The following is a 17,445-nucleotide window of genomic DNA, read 5'->3' as shown; positions in this document are numbered from 1 at the left end:
ATAAATGTAGGTAGGTGGCGGCGATGTTAGGGATGGCAGATTATGGGTTAATAATATTTAACTAATGTTTGCGAGGCGGGAGTGCGGCGGTTTAGGGGTTAATATGTTTATTATAGTGGCGGCGACGTTGGGGCGGCAGATTAGGGGTTAATAAATGTAGGTAGGTTGCGGCGACATAGGGGGCAGCAGATTAGGGGTTAATAAATATAATGTAGGTGTCAACGATGTTAGGGGCAGCAGATTAGGTGTTCATAAGTATAATGTAGGTGGCGGCGGTGTCCGGAGCGGCAGATTAGGGGTTAATAATTATAATGTAGGTGTTGGCGATGTCGGGGGTGGAAGATTAGGGGTTAATAAGTGTAAAATAAGGGCTGTTTAGACTCGGGGTTCATGTTAGGGTGTTAGGTATAAACATAAATTTTCTTTCCCCATAGGAATCAATGGGGCTGCGTTACTGAGTTATATGCTGCTTTTTTGCAGGTGTTAGACTTTTTTTCAGCCGGCTCTCCCCGTTGATTCCTATGGGGAAATCGTGCACAAGCAAGTTACACCAGCTCACCGCTGACTTAAGCAGCGCTGGTATTGAAGTGAGATTTGGAGCTAAATTTTGCTCTACGCTCACTTTTTGACTTTTAAAGCTGGGTTTGTAAAAACTCGTAATACCAGCGCAGCAGGAAAGTGAGCGGTGAGAAAAAACTGCTCGCTAGTACCGCACCCCTGTTACTGCAAAACTTGTAAGCTAGGCGAGTATTTGGCCAGAGGAAAAGGCTGTGTTCAAATGGGCCTATAGCAACATAAAACCTAAAGGGACTGTATACTTTAAAATAGTTTTTCCCTTAATGTGTTTCCAATTACTTTATTTACCAGCTGCAGAGTATAAAATGTATGAGATTTGCTTTTTTAAGGCTTATATGTGTATATGAATTAGCTGATTTTGTGTTTTGAAGCCACAACCTAATAAAATGGGTTGAGCTTGTAGGTATAATCAGATCTTATTACTTTATCACATTGTGTACATATACCGCTTCTTTATCTTATATCTGTCCATAAAACAATCACCAATACTTGGAGAGAACAATGGAAAATTAGCATTGTATTACCTTTTCTCTTATATAACCCACTGGGAGTGTAATTTCTTCTACTGGCTGTGTTTACACAGCTTGGCCTTGAGGCCAAAAACGTTCAGGATGGGTGGGGATACCACAGGCTAAATAAACCATTTCAAATGCCAATATAAGGGCAATGGAAATATTTGTAAACAATTAAATACACTCCAGCAGGTAAAGTGGATCATTGGGAACTAATTAAAGAGGAGAAACATTTTGAGTAAACTGTCCCTTTAAAGGGAGTCAAGTCCAAAAAAACTTTCATGTTTTAAATAGGGCAAGTAATTTTAAACAACTTTCCTATTTACTTTTATCACCAATTTTGCTTTGTTCTCTTGGTATTCTTAGTTCAAAGCTAAACCTAGGAGTTTCATAGGCTAATTTCTTAGACCTTGAAGGCCGCCTCTAATCTAAATGCATTTTGATAGTTTTTCACCACTAGAGGGCATTAGTTCACGTGTTTCATATAGATAACATTGAGCTCATGCACGTGAATTTACCATGGAGACAGCTCTGATTGGCTAAATTGCAAGTCTGTCAAAAGAACTGAAATAAGGGGGCAGTCTGCTGAGGCTTAGATACAAGGTAATTACAGAGGTAAAACGTGTATAATTATAACAGTGTTGGTTATGCAAAACTGGGGAATGGGTAATTAAGGGATTATCTATCTTTTAAAACAACAAAAATTCTGGTGTTGACTGTCCCTTTAATACTGGAGTACTACATGACAGGAAGTATTGCTGCCCTCTAGTACACAATTGATAAAATTCTAGCAAAACTGCTGCCATATAGTGCTTCTGAGCTTACAACCCCTTGCTATTCAATAAATGATACCAAGAGAATGAAGAAAATGTGATAATAGAAGTAAATTAGAAAGTTGTTTTAGTTTCATGTCCCTTTAAGCTCATGCTTAACGTTTCTGAGGACCAAAGCTTCCAAAAAGTTGAACATTTGAAACCATATGGAATTCAACCAAACAAAACTAAATGGTATCTGACAGCATAATCCAGGGTATTTTCCAAAACGCTGATTAAAGGGACAGTCTAGTCAAAAACATAATTTATGCTTACCTGATAAATGTATTTCTCTTGTAGTGTATCCAGTCCACGGATCATCCATTACTTATGGGATATTAACTCCTCCCCAACAGGAAGTGCAAGAGGATTCACCCAGCAGAGCTGCTATATAGCTCCTCCCCTAACTGCCATTACCAGTCATTCGACCGAAAACATGCAGAGAAAGGAAAACCATAGGGTGCAGTGGTGACTGTAGTTTAATGGAAAAATTACCTGCCTTAAAGTGACAGGGCGGGCCGTGGACTGGATACACTACAAGAGAAATAAATTTATCAGGTAAGCATAAATTATGTTTTCTCTTGTTAAGTGTATCCAGTCCACGGACCATCCATTACTTATGGGATACCAATACCAAAGCTAAAGTACACGGATGACGGGAGGGACAGGCAGGCTCTTTATACGGAAGGAACCACTGCCTGAAGAACCTTTCTCCCAAAAAAACAGCCTCCGAAGAAGCAAAAGTGTCAAATTTGTAAAATTTGGAAAAAGTATGAAGAGAAGACCAAGTTGCAGCCTTGCAAATCTGTTCAACAGAAGCCTCATTCTTAAAGGCCCAAGTGGAAGCCACAGCTCTAGTAGAATGTGCTGTAATTCTTTCAGGAGGCTGCTGTCCAGCAGTCTCATAGGCTAACCGTATTATGCTACGAAGCCAAAAGGAGAGAGAGGTAGCCGAAGCTTTTTGACCTCTCCTCTGACCAGAATAAACGACAAACAGGGAAGACGTTTGTCGAAAATCCTTAGTTGCCTGTAGATAAAATTTCAGGGCACGGACTACATCTAGATTGTGTAGCAGACGTTCCTTTTTCGAAGAAGGATTAGGACACAAAGATGGAACCACAATCTCTTGATTGATATTCCTGTTAGTGACCACCTTAGGTAGGAACCCAGGTTTAGTACGCAGAACTACCTTGTCTGAATGAAAAATCAGATAAGGAGAATCACAATGTAAGGCAGATAACTCAGAGACTCTTTGAGCCGAGGAAATCGCCATTAAAAACAGAACTTTCCAAGATAACAACTTGATATCAATGGAATGAAGGGGTTCAAACGGAACCCCCTGTAAAACATTAAGAACTAAGTTCAAACTCCATGGTGGAGCAACAGTTTTAAACACAGGCTTGATCCTAGCTAAAGCCTGACAAAAAGCTTGAACGTCCGGAACTTCTGACAGACGTTTGTGTAAAAGAATGGACAGAGCTGAAATCTGTCCCTTTAAGGAACTAGCGGATAAACCCTTTTCTAAACCTTCTTGTAGAAAAGACAATATCCTCGGAATCCTAACCTTACTCCATGAGTAACTCTTGGATTCGCACCAATATAAGTATTTGCGCCATATCTTATGGTAAATCTTTCTGGTAACAGGCTTCCTAGCCTGTATTAAGGTATCAATAACTGACTCAGAAAAACCACGTTTTGATAAAATCAAGCGTTCAAAGTCAGCTTCAGAGAAATTAGATTTTGATGTTTGAAGGGACCCTGGATCAGAAGGTCCTGTTTCAGAGGTAGCGACCAAGGTGGACAGGATGACATGTCCACTAGATCTGCATACCAAGTCCTGCGTGGCCATGCAGGCGCTATTAGAATCACTGATGCTCTCTCCTGTTTGATTCTGGCAATCAATCGAGGAAGCATCGGGAAGGGTGGAAACACATAAGCCATCCCGAAGGTCCAAGGTGCTGTCAAAGCATCTATCAGAACCGCTCCCGGATCCCTGGATCTGGACCCGTAACGAGGAAGCTTGGCGTTCTGTCGAGACGCCATGAGATCTATCTCTGGTTTGCCCCAACGTCGAAGTATTTGGGCAAAGACCTCCGGATGAAGTTCCCACTCCCCCGGATGAAAAGTCTGACGACTTAAGAAATCCGCCTCCCAGTTCTCCACTCCCGGGATGTGGATTGCTGACAGGTGGCAAGAGTGAGACTCTGCCCAGCGAATTATCTTTGATACTTCCATCATTGCTAGGGAGCTTCTTGTCCCTCCCTGATGGTTGATGTAAGCTACAGTCGTGATGTTGTCCGACTGAAACCTGATGAACCCCCGAGTTGTTAACTGGGGCCAAGCCAGAAGGGCATTGAGAACTGCTCTCAATTCCAGAATGTTTATTGGTAGGAGACTCTCCTCCTGATTCCATTGTCCCTGAGCCTTCAGAGAATTCCAGACAGCGCCCCAACCTAGTAGGCTGGCGTCTGTTGTCCAGTCCGGCCTGCTGAATGGCATCCCCCTGGACAGATGTGGCCGAGAAAGCCACCATAGAAGAGAATTTCTGGTCTCTTGATCCAGATTCAGAGTAGGGGACAAGTCTGAGTAATCCCCATTCCACTGACTTAGCATGCACAATTGCAGCGGTCTGAGATGTAGGCGTGCAAAGGGTACTATGTCCATTGCTGCTACCATTAAGCCGATCACCTCCATGCATTGAGCTACTGACGGGTGTTGAATGGAATGAAGGACACGGCATGCATTTTGAAGCTTTGTTAACCTGTCTTCTGTCAGGTAAATCTTCATTTCTACAGAATCTATAAGAGTCCCCAAGAAGGGAACTCTTGTGAGTGGAAAGAGAGAACTCTTCTTTTCGTTCACCTTCCATCCATGCGACCTTAGAAATGCCAGTACTAACTCTGTATGAGACTTGGCAGTTTGAAAGCTTGAAGCTTGTATCAGAATGTCGTCTAGGTACGGAGCTACCGCAATTCCTCGCGGTCTTAGTACCGCCAGAAGAGCACCCAGAACCTTTGTGAAGATTCTCGGAGCTGTAGCCAATCCGAATGGAAGAGCTACAAACTGGTAATGCCTGTCTAGAAAGGCAAACCTTAGATACCGGTAATGATCTTTGTGAATCGGTATGTGAAGGTAAGCATCCTTTAAATCCACTGTGGTCATGTACTGACCCTTTTGGATCATGGGTAAAATTGTCCGAATAGTTTCCATTTTGAACGATGGAACTCTTAGGAATTTGTTTAGGATCTTTAAATCCAAGATTGGCCTGAAAGTTCCCTCTTTTTTGGGAACCACAAACAGATTTGAGTAAAACCCTTGTCCTTGTTCCGACCGCGGAACCGGATGGATCACTCCCATTAATAAAAGATCTTGTACGCAGCGTAGAAACGCCTCTTTCTTTATTTGGTTTGTTGACAACCTTGACAGATGAAATCTCCCTCTTGGGGGAGAGAATTTGAAGTCTAGAAGGTATCCCTGAGATATGATCTCTAACGCCCAGGGATCCTGGACATCTCTTGCCCAAGCCTGGGCGAAGAGAGAAAGTCTGCCCCCCACTAGATCCGTTCCCGGATCGGGGGCCCTCGATTCATGCTGTCTTAGGGGCAGCAGCAGGTTTCCTGGCCTGCTTGCCCTTGTTCCAGGACTGGTTAGGTCTCCAGCCTTGTCTGTAGCGAGCAACAGCTCCTTCCTGTTTTGGTGCAGAGGAAGTTGATGCTGCTCCTGCTTTGAAATTATGAAAGGAACGAAAATTAGACTGTCTAGCCTTAGGTTTGGCTCTGTCTTGAGGCAGGGCATGGCCTTTACCTCCTGTAATGTCAGCGATAATTTCTTTCAACCCGGGCCCGAATAAGGTCTGCCCTTTGAAAGGTATATTAAGCAATTTAGATTTAGAAGTAACGTCAGCTGACCAGGATTTTAGCCACAGTGCTCTGCATGCCTGAATGGCGAATCCGGAATTCTTAGCCGTAAGTTTAGTTAAATGTACTACGGCATCTGAAATAAATGAGTTAGCTAACTTAAGGGCTTTAAGCTTGTGTGTAATCTCATCTAATGGAGCTGATTCAAGTGTCTCTTCCAGAGACTCAAACCAAAATGCTGCTGCAGCCGTGACAGGCGCAATGCATGCAAGAGGTTGCAATATAAAACCTTGTTGAACAAACATTTTCTTAAGGTAACCCTCTAACTTTTTATCCATTGGATCTGAAAAGGCACAGCTATCCTCCACCGGGATAGTGGTACGCTTAGCTAAAGTAGAAACTGCTCCCTCCACCTTAGGGACCGTTTGCCATAAGTCCCGTGTGGTGGCGTCTATTGGAAACATCTTTCTAAATATCGGAGGGGGTGAGAACGGCACACCGGGTCTATCCCACTCCTTAGTAACAATTTCAGTAAGTCTCTTAGGTATAGGAAAAACGTCAGTACTCGCCGGTACCGCAAAATATTTATCCAACCTACACATTTTCTCTGGTATTGCAACTGTGTTACAATCATTCAGAGCCGCTAACACCTCCCCTAGTAATACACGGAGGTTTTACAGCTTAAATTTAAAATTTGAAATATCTGAATCCAGTTTGTTTGGATCAGAACCGTCACCCGCAGAATGAAGCTCTCCGTCCTCATGTTCTGCAAATTGTGACGCAGTGTCTGACATGGCCCTAATATTATCAGCGCACTCTGTTCTCACCCCAGAGTGATCACGCTTACCTCTTAGTTCTGGTAATTTAGCCAAAACTTCAGTCATAACAGTAGCCATATCCTGTAATGTGATTTGTAATGGCCGCCCAGATGTACTCGGCGCTACAATATCACGCACCTCCCGAGCGGGAGATGCAGGTACTGACACGTGAGGCGAGTTAGTCGGCATAACTCTCCCCTCGTTGTTTGGTGAAATATGTTCAATTTGTACAGATTGACTTTTATTTAAAGTAGCATCAATACAGTTAGTACATAAATTTCTATTGGGCTCCACTTTGGCTTTAGCACAAATAGCACAGATATCTTCCTCTGAATCAGACATGTTTAACACACTAGCAAATAAACTAGCAACTTGGAAATACTTTTCAAGTAATTTACTATAATATGAAAACGTACTGTGCCTATAAGAAGCACAGAAAAAGTTATGACAGTTGAAAATTAATAAACTGAAAAGTTATAGCATCAAATCTTTGTAAAAAACACAATTTTAGCAAAGGATTGCTCCCATTAGCAAAGGATAACTAACCCTGATAGCAGAAAAAAAAAAAAAAAAATACAGAAATAAACGTTTTTTTATCACAGTCAACTACAATCTCACAGCTCTGCTGTGAGTGATTACCTCCCTCAAAACAAGTTTTGAAGACCCCTGAGTTCTGTAGAGATGAACCGGATCATGCAGGGAAGACAATAAACTTCTGACTGAATCTCCCCCTCACACATAACAGTGAGAGAGATCAGTAAACTGTCATAAATTAAATAAAACGACTGCCAAGTGGAAAAAAAATAGTGCCCAAAACATTTTTTCACCCAGTACCTCAGAAAATTAAGCGATTTTACATGCCAGCAAAAAACGTTTAACATTAATAAATTGAGTGTTATTAAAAAGCCTGTTGCTAGTCCCTGCAAATTAGGCTAAAGTTTTATGCATACAGTATAATTCCAGTGAAGTGCCATTCCCCAGAATACTGAAGTGTAAAATATACATACATGACAGCCTGATACCAGTTGCTGCTACTGCATTTAAGGCTGAGTTTACATTATATCGGTATGGCAGAATTTTCTCATCAATTCCATTGTCAGAAAATAATAAGCTGCTACATACCTCTTTGCAGATTAATCTGCCCGCTGTCCCCTGATCTGAAGTTTACCTCTCCTCAGATGGCCGAGAAACAGCAATATGATCTTAACTACTCCGGCTAAAATCATAGAAAAACTCAGGTAGATTCTTCTTCAAATTCTACCAGAGAAGGAATAACACACTCCGGTGCTATTATAAAATAACAAACTTTTGATTGAAGGTATGAAACTAAGTATAATCACCACAGTCCTCTCACACATCCTATCTATTCGTTGGGTGCAAGAGAATGACTGGTAATGGCAGTTAGGGGAGGAGCTATATAGCAGCTCTGCTGGGTGAATCCTCTTGCACTTCCTGTTGGGGAGGAGTTAATATCCCATAAGTAATGGATGATCCGTGGACTGGATACACTTAACAAGAGAAATTAAACTTTCATAATTCAGATAGTGCATGTAATTTTATACAACTTCCCAATTCACTTTTATTATCAAATTTGCTTTGTTCTCTTGGTATTCTTAGTTGAAAGCTAAACCTAGGCAGGCTCATATGGTAATTTCTAATCCGTTGAAGGCCGCCTCTTATCTCAATGCATTGGACCAATTTTTCACAGCTAGAGGGCATTAGTTTGTGTGTACCATATAGATAACCTTGGGCTCACGTCTGTGGAGTTACTTATAAGAGAGCATTGATTGGCTAAAATGCAAGTATTTCAAAAGAACCTAAATAAGGGGGCAGTCTGCAGTGTCTTGGATACAAGGTAATCACAGAGGTAAACAGTATATTAATATAACTGTTGGTTATGCAAAACTGGGGAATGGGTAATAAAGGCATTATCTATCTTTTAAAACAATAAACTTTCTGGAGTAGACTATCCTTTTAAATGAACTGATTGGAATTATATGGATATATGACTTGTAGCTAGGCTTATTTAGCATGCATAATGTAATCATACATTCCTAAAACATTGTATATCGCTTATATTACCATCAGTCACAATTAACCCCTTAACGACCGAGGACGTGCAGGGTACGTCCTCAAAAAAAAGGCAGTTAACGCCTGAGAACGTACCCTGCACGTCCTCGGTGTGGAAAGCAGCTGGAAGCGATCCTGCTCACTTCCAGCTGCTTTCCGGTTATTGCAGTGATGCCTCGATATGGAGGCATCCTGCAATAACCGTTTTAAGCCATCCGGTGCAGAGAGAGCCACTCGTTGGTGGGTGGGAGCCGGACCGGGAGGCGGGTGGCGGCCATCGATGGCCCTTCGTGATGTGGAGGGGGGTGGGATCGTGGGCGGGGAGGCCAGGGGGCGCGCACTGATGCGCGCACGTGCACGGGAGGGCGGGCGCGTGCACGGGGAGGGAGCGGGTGGGAACCGCTACACTACAGAAAAAAATTGTAGGAAAATGAGAAAAAAATTGCAAAAAATAAATAAATCAAATTTAAAAAAAAACATCAGTTAGGTGGTGGGTGTTGGGCTGTGGGGAGGGGGAAGCTACACTACAGAAAAACCGGGGAAAAAATAAAATAAAACATATTTTTTTGCAAACTGGGTACTGGCAGACAGCTGCCAGTACCCAAGATGGCCCCCAATAAGGCAGAGGGGAGGGTTAGAGAGCGGTTTTGGGGGGATCAGGGAGGTTGGGGGCTAAGGGGGGGATCCTACACAGTAGCATATGTAAATATGCTAAAAAAAAATAAAAAAAATTATTTTAGTACTTTTATTTTAGTACTGGCAGACTTTCTGCCAGTACTTAAGATGGCGGGGACAATTGTGGGGTGGGGGAGGGAAGGGAGCTGTTTGGGAGGGATCAGGGGGTGGGATGTGTCAGGTGGGAGGCTGATCTCTACACTAAAGCTAAAATTAACCCTGCAAGCTCCCTACAAACTCCCTAATTAACCCATTCACTGCTAGCCATAATACACGTGTGAGGCGCAGCAGCATTTAGCGGTCTTCTAATTACCAGAAAGCAATGCCAAAGTCATATATGTCTGCTATTTCTGAACAAAGGGGATCCCAGAGAAGCATTTACAACCATTTGTACCATAATTGCACAAACTGTTTGTAAATGTTTTCAGTGAGAAACCTAAAATTGTGAAAAATGTAACGTTTTTTTTTTTAATTTGATCGCATTTGGCGGTAAAATGGTGGCATGAAATATACCAAAATGGGCCTAGATCAATACTTTGGGTTGTGTTCTACACTATACTAAAGCTAAAATTAACCATACAAGCTCCCTACAAGCTCCCTAATTAACCCCTGCACTGCTGGGCATAATACACGTGTGGTGCGCAGCGGCATTTAGTGGCCTTCTAATTACCAAAAAGCAATGCCAAAGCCATATATGGCTGCTATTTCTGAACAAAGGGGATCCCAGAGAAGCATTTACAACCATTTGTGCCATAATTGCACAAGCTGTTTGTAAATCATTTCAGTGAGAAACCTAAAATTGTGAAAAATGTAGCGTTTTTTTTTATTTGATCGCATTTGGCGGTGAAATGGTGGCATGAAATATACCAAAATTGGCCTAGATCAATACTTGGGGTTGTCTACTACACTACACTAAAGCTAAAATTAACCCTACAAGCTCCCTAAAAGCTCCCTAATTAACCCCTTAACTGCTGGGCATAATACACGTGTGGTGCGCAGTGGCATTTAGCGACCTTCTAATTACCAAAAAGCAATGCCAAAGCTATATATGTCTGCTATTTCTGAACAAAGGGGATCCCAGAGAAGAATTTACAACCATTTATGCCATAATTGCACAAGCTGTTTGTAAATAATTTCAGTGAGACACCGAAAGTTTGTGAAAAAATTTGTGAAAAAGTGAACGATTTTTTGTATTTGATCGCATTTGGCGGGGGAATGGTGGAATGAAATATACCAAAATTGGCCTAGATCAATACTTTGGGATGTCTACTAAAAAAAATATATACATGTCAAGGGATATTCAGGGATTCCTGAAAGATATTAGTGTTCTAATGTAACTAGCGCTAATTTTGAAAAAAAAATGGTTTGGAAATAGCAAAGTGCTACTTGTATTTATGGCCCTATAACTTGCAAAAAAAGCAAAGAAGATGTAAACATTGGGTATTTCTAAACTCAGGACAAAATTTAGAAACTATTTAGCATGGGTGTTTTTTGATGGTTGTAGATATGTAACAGATTTTTGGGGTCAAAGTTAGAAAAAGTGTGTTTTTTTTCCATTTTCCTCATATTTTATAATTTTTTTATAGTAAATTATAAGATATGATGAAAATAATGGTATCTTTAGAACGTCCATTTAATGGCGAGAAAAACGGTATATAATATGTGTGGGTACAGTAAATGAGCAAGAGGAAAATTACAGCTAAACACAAACACCGCAAAAATGTAAAAATAGCCTTGGTCCCAAACAGACAGAAAATGGAAAAGTGCTGTGGTCATTAAGGGGTTAAACAAATTAAGTCAAAAGATTCTTCTTGTTTAATGTAAGATGATCAGATGGGTGAGTTAATGTACAAATGACTTACGGAGGGGGAATCACTTTATTACTAGCTTCTGGGTAAAAATGGTAATCATAAGAACATGGTTTACAAAATCCCATCTGCTATTTTTTCTACTCCATCTGACATTTCTCCTTCCCAAACACTTCCATGAAGGTTATAATTTGAATATATTAAAACAACAACAACAACAACCACAAAAGAAAAACATGTCTGTTTCTGGTAAAGGATGAATAAATGAGTGTTGTGGTTAAAAACATGTACAGTTTGCTTCAGAAAAGCAGGATGTTTAAATGGGCCTATGGCAACATAACACTTAAAGGGACACTCTATCAAAATTAAACTTTCATTATTCAGATAGAGCATGCCATTTTAAACAACTTTACAATTTACTTTCATTAACTAAATGTGCACAGTCTTTTTATATTTAAACTTTTTGAGTCACACTGTCACCAGCTCCTACTGAGCAAGTGCAAGAATAAGTGTGTATGCATTTGTGAATGGCTGATGGCTGTCACATGGTACGTGTATGCATTTATCATTGGCTGATGGCTGTCACATGGTACAGGGGGAGTGGAAAAAGACATAACTTTTAAAATTGTCAGAAAAAAAATCTACTACTCATTTGAAGTTCAGACTAAGTGCTATTGCATTGTCTTGTTATCTTGCATTTGTTGATTATGCAAATCTACTGTGTTGACTGGTCCTTTAAACCTAAGCCTCATAGTTACTGAGGACCCAAGCTTCTAAATATATATATATATATATACTAGAGAAATCATTATACATTTAAAAGCAGGGCCTCGATCCAATATGCAGAGTCACCCGCAAAATCCGGCATCGCCGTTTTTTGCGCAGTTTTGGTATCACATATACGGCGTAACATACAAGTTACGCACGTATATTTCACCCATCGCCCACAATTTTTACTCTCATAAGCTAACATAGAACCGCTTTGCAAATCGGTATCCAATATCCAGCGCAAGGACTTACGTGGCGAAAATGAAGAAATCTTACCATTTTCACCTCGCCATAAAAGGCAGCCGTAGCAGGCCTTGCGCTGAGTATGGGAGCACCGTAACTTCCGAAAATGCCTACAAAAATAAACTAAGACCTAACCCATGCGCAATGTCTATCTACCTGTCAACCGCAATCCCCCACCGCAATAACTAATAAAGTCTATTAACCCCTATATCCGCCATCAAACCCACACCGCAAGTAATAACTAAATTATTAACCCCTTAATTCGCCAACCCCAACATCGCAAACTACCTATTAAAACTATTAACCCTTAATCCGCCATTAACCCACAACGCAATACACCTATTAAAGTATTAACCCCTAAACTGCCATAGCCCACAACGCAATACACCTATTAAAATTTTAACCCCTAACCGCCAAAGACCACAACGCAATAAACCTAACCCCTAACCTAACACCCCCTAAATTAACTAAAATTACCTAATTTACAAAATAATAAAGTTACTCTTAAATTACAAAAAACTAACACTGCTTTAAAAATAAAAATAAACTAAGTATAAATTAAAGGGCAGTCTAATCAAAATTCTGGAGTAGACTGTCCCTTTAAGCTAGAATTACAGAAAATAAAAAAATCTAAGATTACAGAAAATAATAAAGTAAATTACAAAATTTAAAAAAAATAACACCTAATCCCTTTGAAAATAAAAAAGCCCGCCCAAAATTCTATTGGCTATTCAAATCAGCCAATAGAATTTCAGTAGCTCTTATCCTATTGGCTGATTTGAATAGCCAATAGGATTTCAGTTAACTCCCATCCGATTGGCTGATTTGAATTTGAAGACTCAAATCAGCCAATAGGAATTCAAGGGACGGCATTTTTAATCGTGTACCTTGAATTCCTATTCAGTGTACGGCGGAGATCGTATGAAGAGGATCCTCCATGCTCCATGGCTCCGCGGTTGCCGGTCTTCAGCTCTGCGGTCATCGGTCTTCAACTCTGCACTTTGCTCCGCGCCGGCTGGTTCCTGGAAGAAGAAAGAAGAGGTCGCTGCTTGCAAGAAGACTTCATCGCCTGGAACAGGACATTCTCCGCTGGTCTTCAGGACAGGTGAGGACCACTTGGGGGTTAGACTTAGGCTTTTTTAAGGGGTTTTGGGGGGTTTATTTTATTTAGATAGGGTGGGCAGCAATAGAGCTAAATGCCCTTTTAAGGGCAATGCCTTACAAATGCCCTTTATTAAGTGTATTGCGTTGTGGGCTATGGTGGTTTAGGGGTTAATTCTTTAATAGGTGTATTGCATTGTGGGCTATGGCGGTTTAGGGGTTAATACTTTAATAGGTGTATTGTGTTGTGGGCTATGGCAGTTTAGGGGTTAATACTTAAATAGGTGTATTGCGTTGTGGGCTATGGCGGTTTAGGTGTTAATACTTAAATAGGTGTATTGCGTTGTGGGCTATGGCGGTTTAGGTTAATAGTTTTAATAGGTAGTTTGCGAAGTTGGGGTTGGTGGATTTAGGGGTTAATAATTTAGTTATTACTTGTGGTGTGGGTTTGATAGCGGATATAGGGGTTAATATTTTAAATAGGCATATTGTGTTGTGGGGGGTTGTTGGTTTAGGGGTTAAAACATTTATTATTAGTAGTGAGAGGGGGGATTGCGGATATAGGGGTTTTACGTGTCGGGCTTATTTTTGGGAGGCGTGTTAGACTTTTACAGGAGATTTGTTATTTTCTTTACTTTTATTAGGCGCCGGCAGTTTCTAAAGTGCCGTAAGTCACTGGTGACGACAGAAATTTGTATTTGCACACATTTCTGAACATCGCCAGTTTATCCGACTTACGCCACTTAGGAAATGCTGGCGCTGTATATGTAATACCCCAATGTGCGAGGTGAAATTACAGGCCGCGCGGGTTTCTGCGCTTACGCTGAAACCTGCGCCATCTATTGGATCAGGCCCCAAGTGTGTAAACTAATCATAATGCAAAACCAACTTAGATCTCTGTTTAGCTTATGTCAGTTTCACAATAATTAATATTATTGGTTTTAAAGTGATTAAATGCTCCATTTTATAATTCTTGCAAAACTACCAATGGTGGCTGAACCATTGGTTGATTAAATGTCTTATTTTGTATCATAGCTGCTCTTGGTGGTGCTTATTTTTAAACTTAAAGGGACAGTGTATTGTAAAATAGTTTTTCTCTTAATGCATTTCTGATTACATTTTATACTTAGTAAAAAAGTATGGAAAATTGCTCATTTAGGTTTAATTGTATATATGAAATTGCTGAGGTGGGGGGTTGTATGTTTTTTTTTGCTAGTTAAAGCCACAACCTATCCAAATGGGATGAACTTGCAAAGAGAGCAGACATCCTTATATTTATTATCTCCATACATAATGGCTTCTTTATCTTATCTCTGTATGATTGCACAAAAGCAAGTGCAATTGAAAATGAACATTTTAGTACAAACATTTCGAATACACCCACTAGGATTGTAAATTTTCTTGCAGCTTCATGTTTACATAGCTTTAATATAGCTGCTTCTTAAGTACTAGCCCAGGTCCAGGACTACATGTGCACTAGGGCAAGTAACTGTAAGAGGTAGGAAAGCTATTACAAAGCTCGCTTCCTTACATATATGGGGGCAGCCTGACCAAGATGCCTAGCACCTTTTGAAATAGAAAAACATTATTTTGCATGCTCAATGCAACCTTTTTCTGTTGGTTAATATACTGGAGAGATCACTATCATCTATATAAAGGAACCGTCTTCAGGAGCACCTATACCTATAATGTGAAAAACCAAGAAAGCAGGAAACAGCTAAACACCACCAGTTACTAAAAAAATCACTATAATGTCAGAAAGGGAGTAAATCAGTGCAGTGTGGGTGTTGTGGGCATCTAAGCATTTGAGAGGATTACTCTTTCTGTGTTACTTGTACAAAAGTGTTAACATTTTTGGGTTGTAAAAAATATATATATGTTAGGACAAGGAAAGAGATTTTTTTTTAAAAGTATGACAGTTAAAATCTGTTGCTAACTCTTTAAAGACAATGGCAAGTTATTTTAGTAAAGTTGCGTAAGAAAGTGAGCTTCTTTGTTTTTCCCCTTTCCTATGTAAATGTACCTTATTAGCAAATAAATGAAGCCTCTGCATCTTGTGTGTGAGGATACAAGATAAGATTAGGAGACTGCAAATGTAAATAAGAGTAAGGATACAAGTTACTGTCCAGCCCCCATGGAGCAAAATAATTCGGCACCTACCTCTGTTATTTCACTGCTCTTTTGCCAGAAGCATAATCCCTTTTTACCCCTCCCTTTTTCTATCTACCATCATGCTCCACATTGTTATCATACTATGAGTTAGACAAAGGAACAGAAAGAACCTTTTGTTTTGTCTATGAACAAAAGAAAAAAAGCTAATTTAATCAATGAAACTCAAATGAAGGTGACAACATTAAGTCATGTCTAGCAATCCAATCCAGAATGTAAAACAGAAAACGTGTTAAATGAGTAATTGTTTAAAAAGCAGAGTCAATTTGTCTTGACATGTTGACATGGAGAAGTGACTGGGAGACAGTGTATCATCATTCATCAGTTTGGTACACACAATACACAAAGTACTATAAAACATTTATATCAGCCTCAGTTAGAAATTGGGCCAATAAAGTGTTCTTTAGTGTAGGAAGAGAGGAAAGGTGGGTAAAAGTGAATTTACAGCAAGCAAGTTACTTTACTACTAGCTGCCAATTAGCATTTACAACATTTTAAGCTTGAGAAAAAAAAACAAAAATAGCTAGGTTGATATTTGAATGCACCAGTGGTAGCAAAAAACTCAGCAGGATATGTAGCACTTTGAGCGGTCAATTTATCAAGCTCCGTATGGAGCTTGATGCCTGAAGGCTCGCCGGAAACAGAAGTTATGAAGCAGCGGTCTAAAGACCGCTGATACATAACTTGTTCTCCTTCTCTGAGGCGGCAGACAGAAATTAACCCGATCAAATAGATTGGGTTGATTGACACCCCCTGCTAGCGGCCGATTGGCCGCGAATCTGCAGGGGGCGGCATTGCACTGCTGGTGCAATGATAACCGATGTGCGGCGGACATGGTACGTTACATTGTATTATGTCCGCTCACACATTAATACATTGACCCCTGAGATTGTAATATAAAACATAATACAATTACACACTATTTGAGGTTTGCACTTTAGTATGTATGAGCAAAATCATGCTATGAATTTAAAAAGCTAAGGGCTAGATATTGCGTTTTTGCAAGCACAATATTTGTGTTCCTCTCAGTAACACCGGCGCAGGCAAATGTGCTCTGGTATTCCAAGTAAAGTGGTCACTAGAGCGCGCTTCCATAGGCTCCAATGGGAGCCTCGTTCTGATGCTGATAGACACGGCACAGAACCTAGCGCAGCAATTGGTGTAAGTCGCGCAGCGTTGGGCAACATATTTAAAATATATCTGTATATGAATATATACATATATATTTATGTGTTTATATGTGTATATACTCATACTAACATATAAATATATATGTATATAAGCAAATACATACTGTATATATTTACCACTTAATAACATATCTTAGTACAATATATATCTATTCATATATATATATATATATATATATATATATATATATATATATATATATATATATATTTATATGTAGCAGGTGTCCCAGCACTCTAACCTTGGCACTGTGTCAACCACCTGTTCATATAGAATAAAACTTGGAAATGAAGGGCACTCTCGGTACATTTTAGAGAACCACAATAGACTTTTTATTCAAAATTTCAACAGGTCATCAAAGACAGAGTAGACGTTTCGGCTCTCTTTAGAGCCTTCTTCAAGACAAAATAAATCTGAAGAAACAAAGAAAACATGTATAGATACTCAAACAAAATCTACAAGCTGCAGTGAAAACAAAAAACAAAAAAACACACCCAACACCAATGTTGCATTAAGCTAAATTAAAATCATAAAAGGATAAAGGAAAACTCTAGACTGGCAAAAGGGGCTGTATAGACACATAGTAACAATTCTATCAATATATAGGGAAAAATAAGTCAATTGGTTAAACTCCCAGGAGTAAACCAAATATCAAATACAATGACACCTTATAAAAATGGAATGTATGCGGTAAAATGCAAACACATTTGTTAAGTATTATTATGCAGATAAGCTTGGGTTTATTCACAAATCATAAACCATGTATGTAAAAATACAGCAAAGAGCAAATGGATACAAAATAAAATATAATAAACACCTGGTTGCAAATCAGTATATAAACAAAG

This window comes from Bombina bombina, chromosome 6 (genome assembly GCF_027579735.1).
Source record: "Bombina bombina isolate aBomBom1 chromosome 6, aBomBom1.pri, whole genome shotgun sequence".
NCBI classification, from domain to species: Eukaryota; Metazoa; Chordata; class Amphibia; order Anura; family Bombinatoridae; genus Bombina; species Bombina bombina.
The sequence above is the reverse complement of the archived record's forward strand: the minus strand, read 5'-3'. Positions refer to the sequence as shown.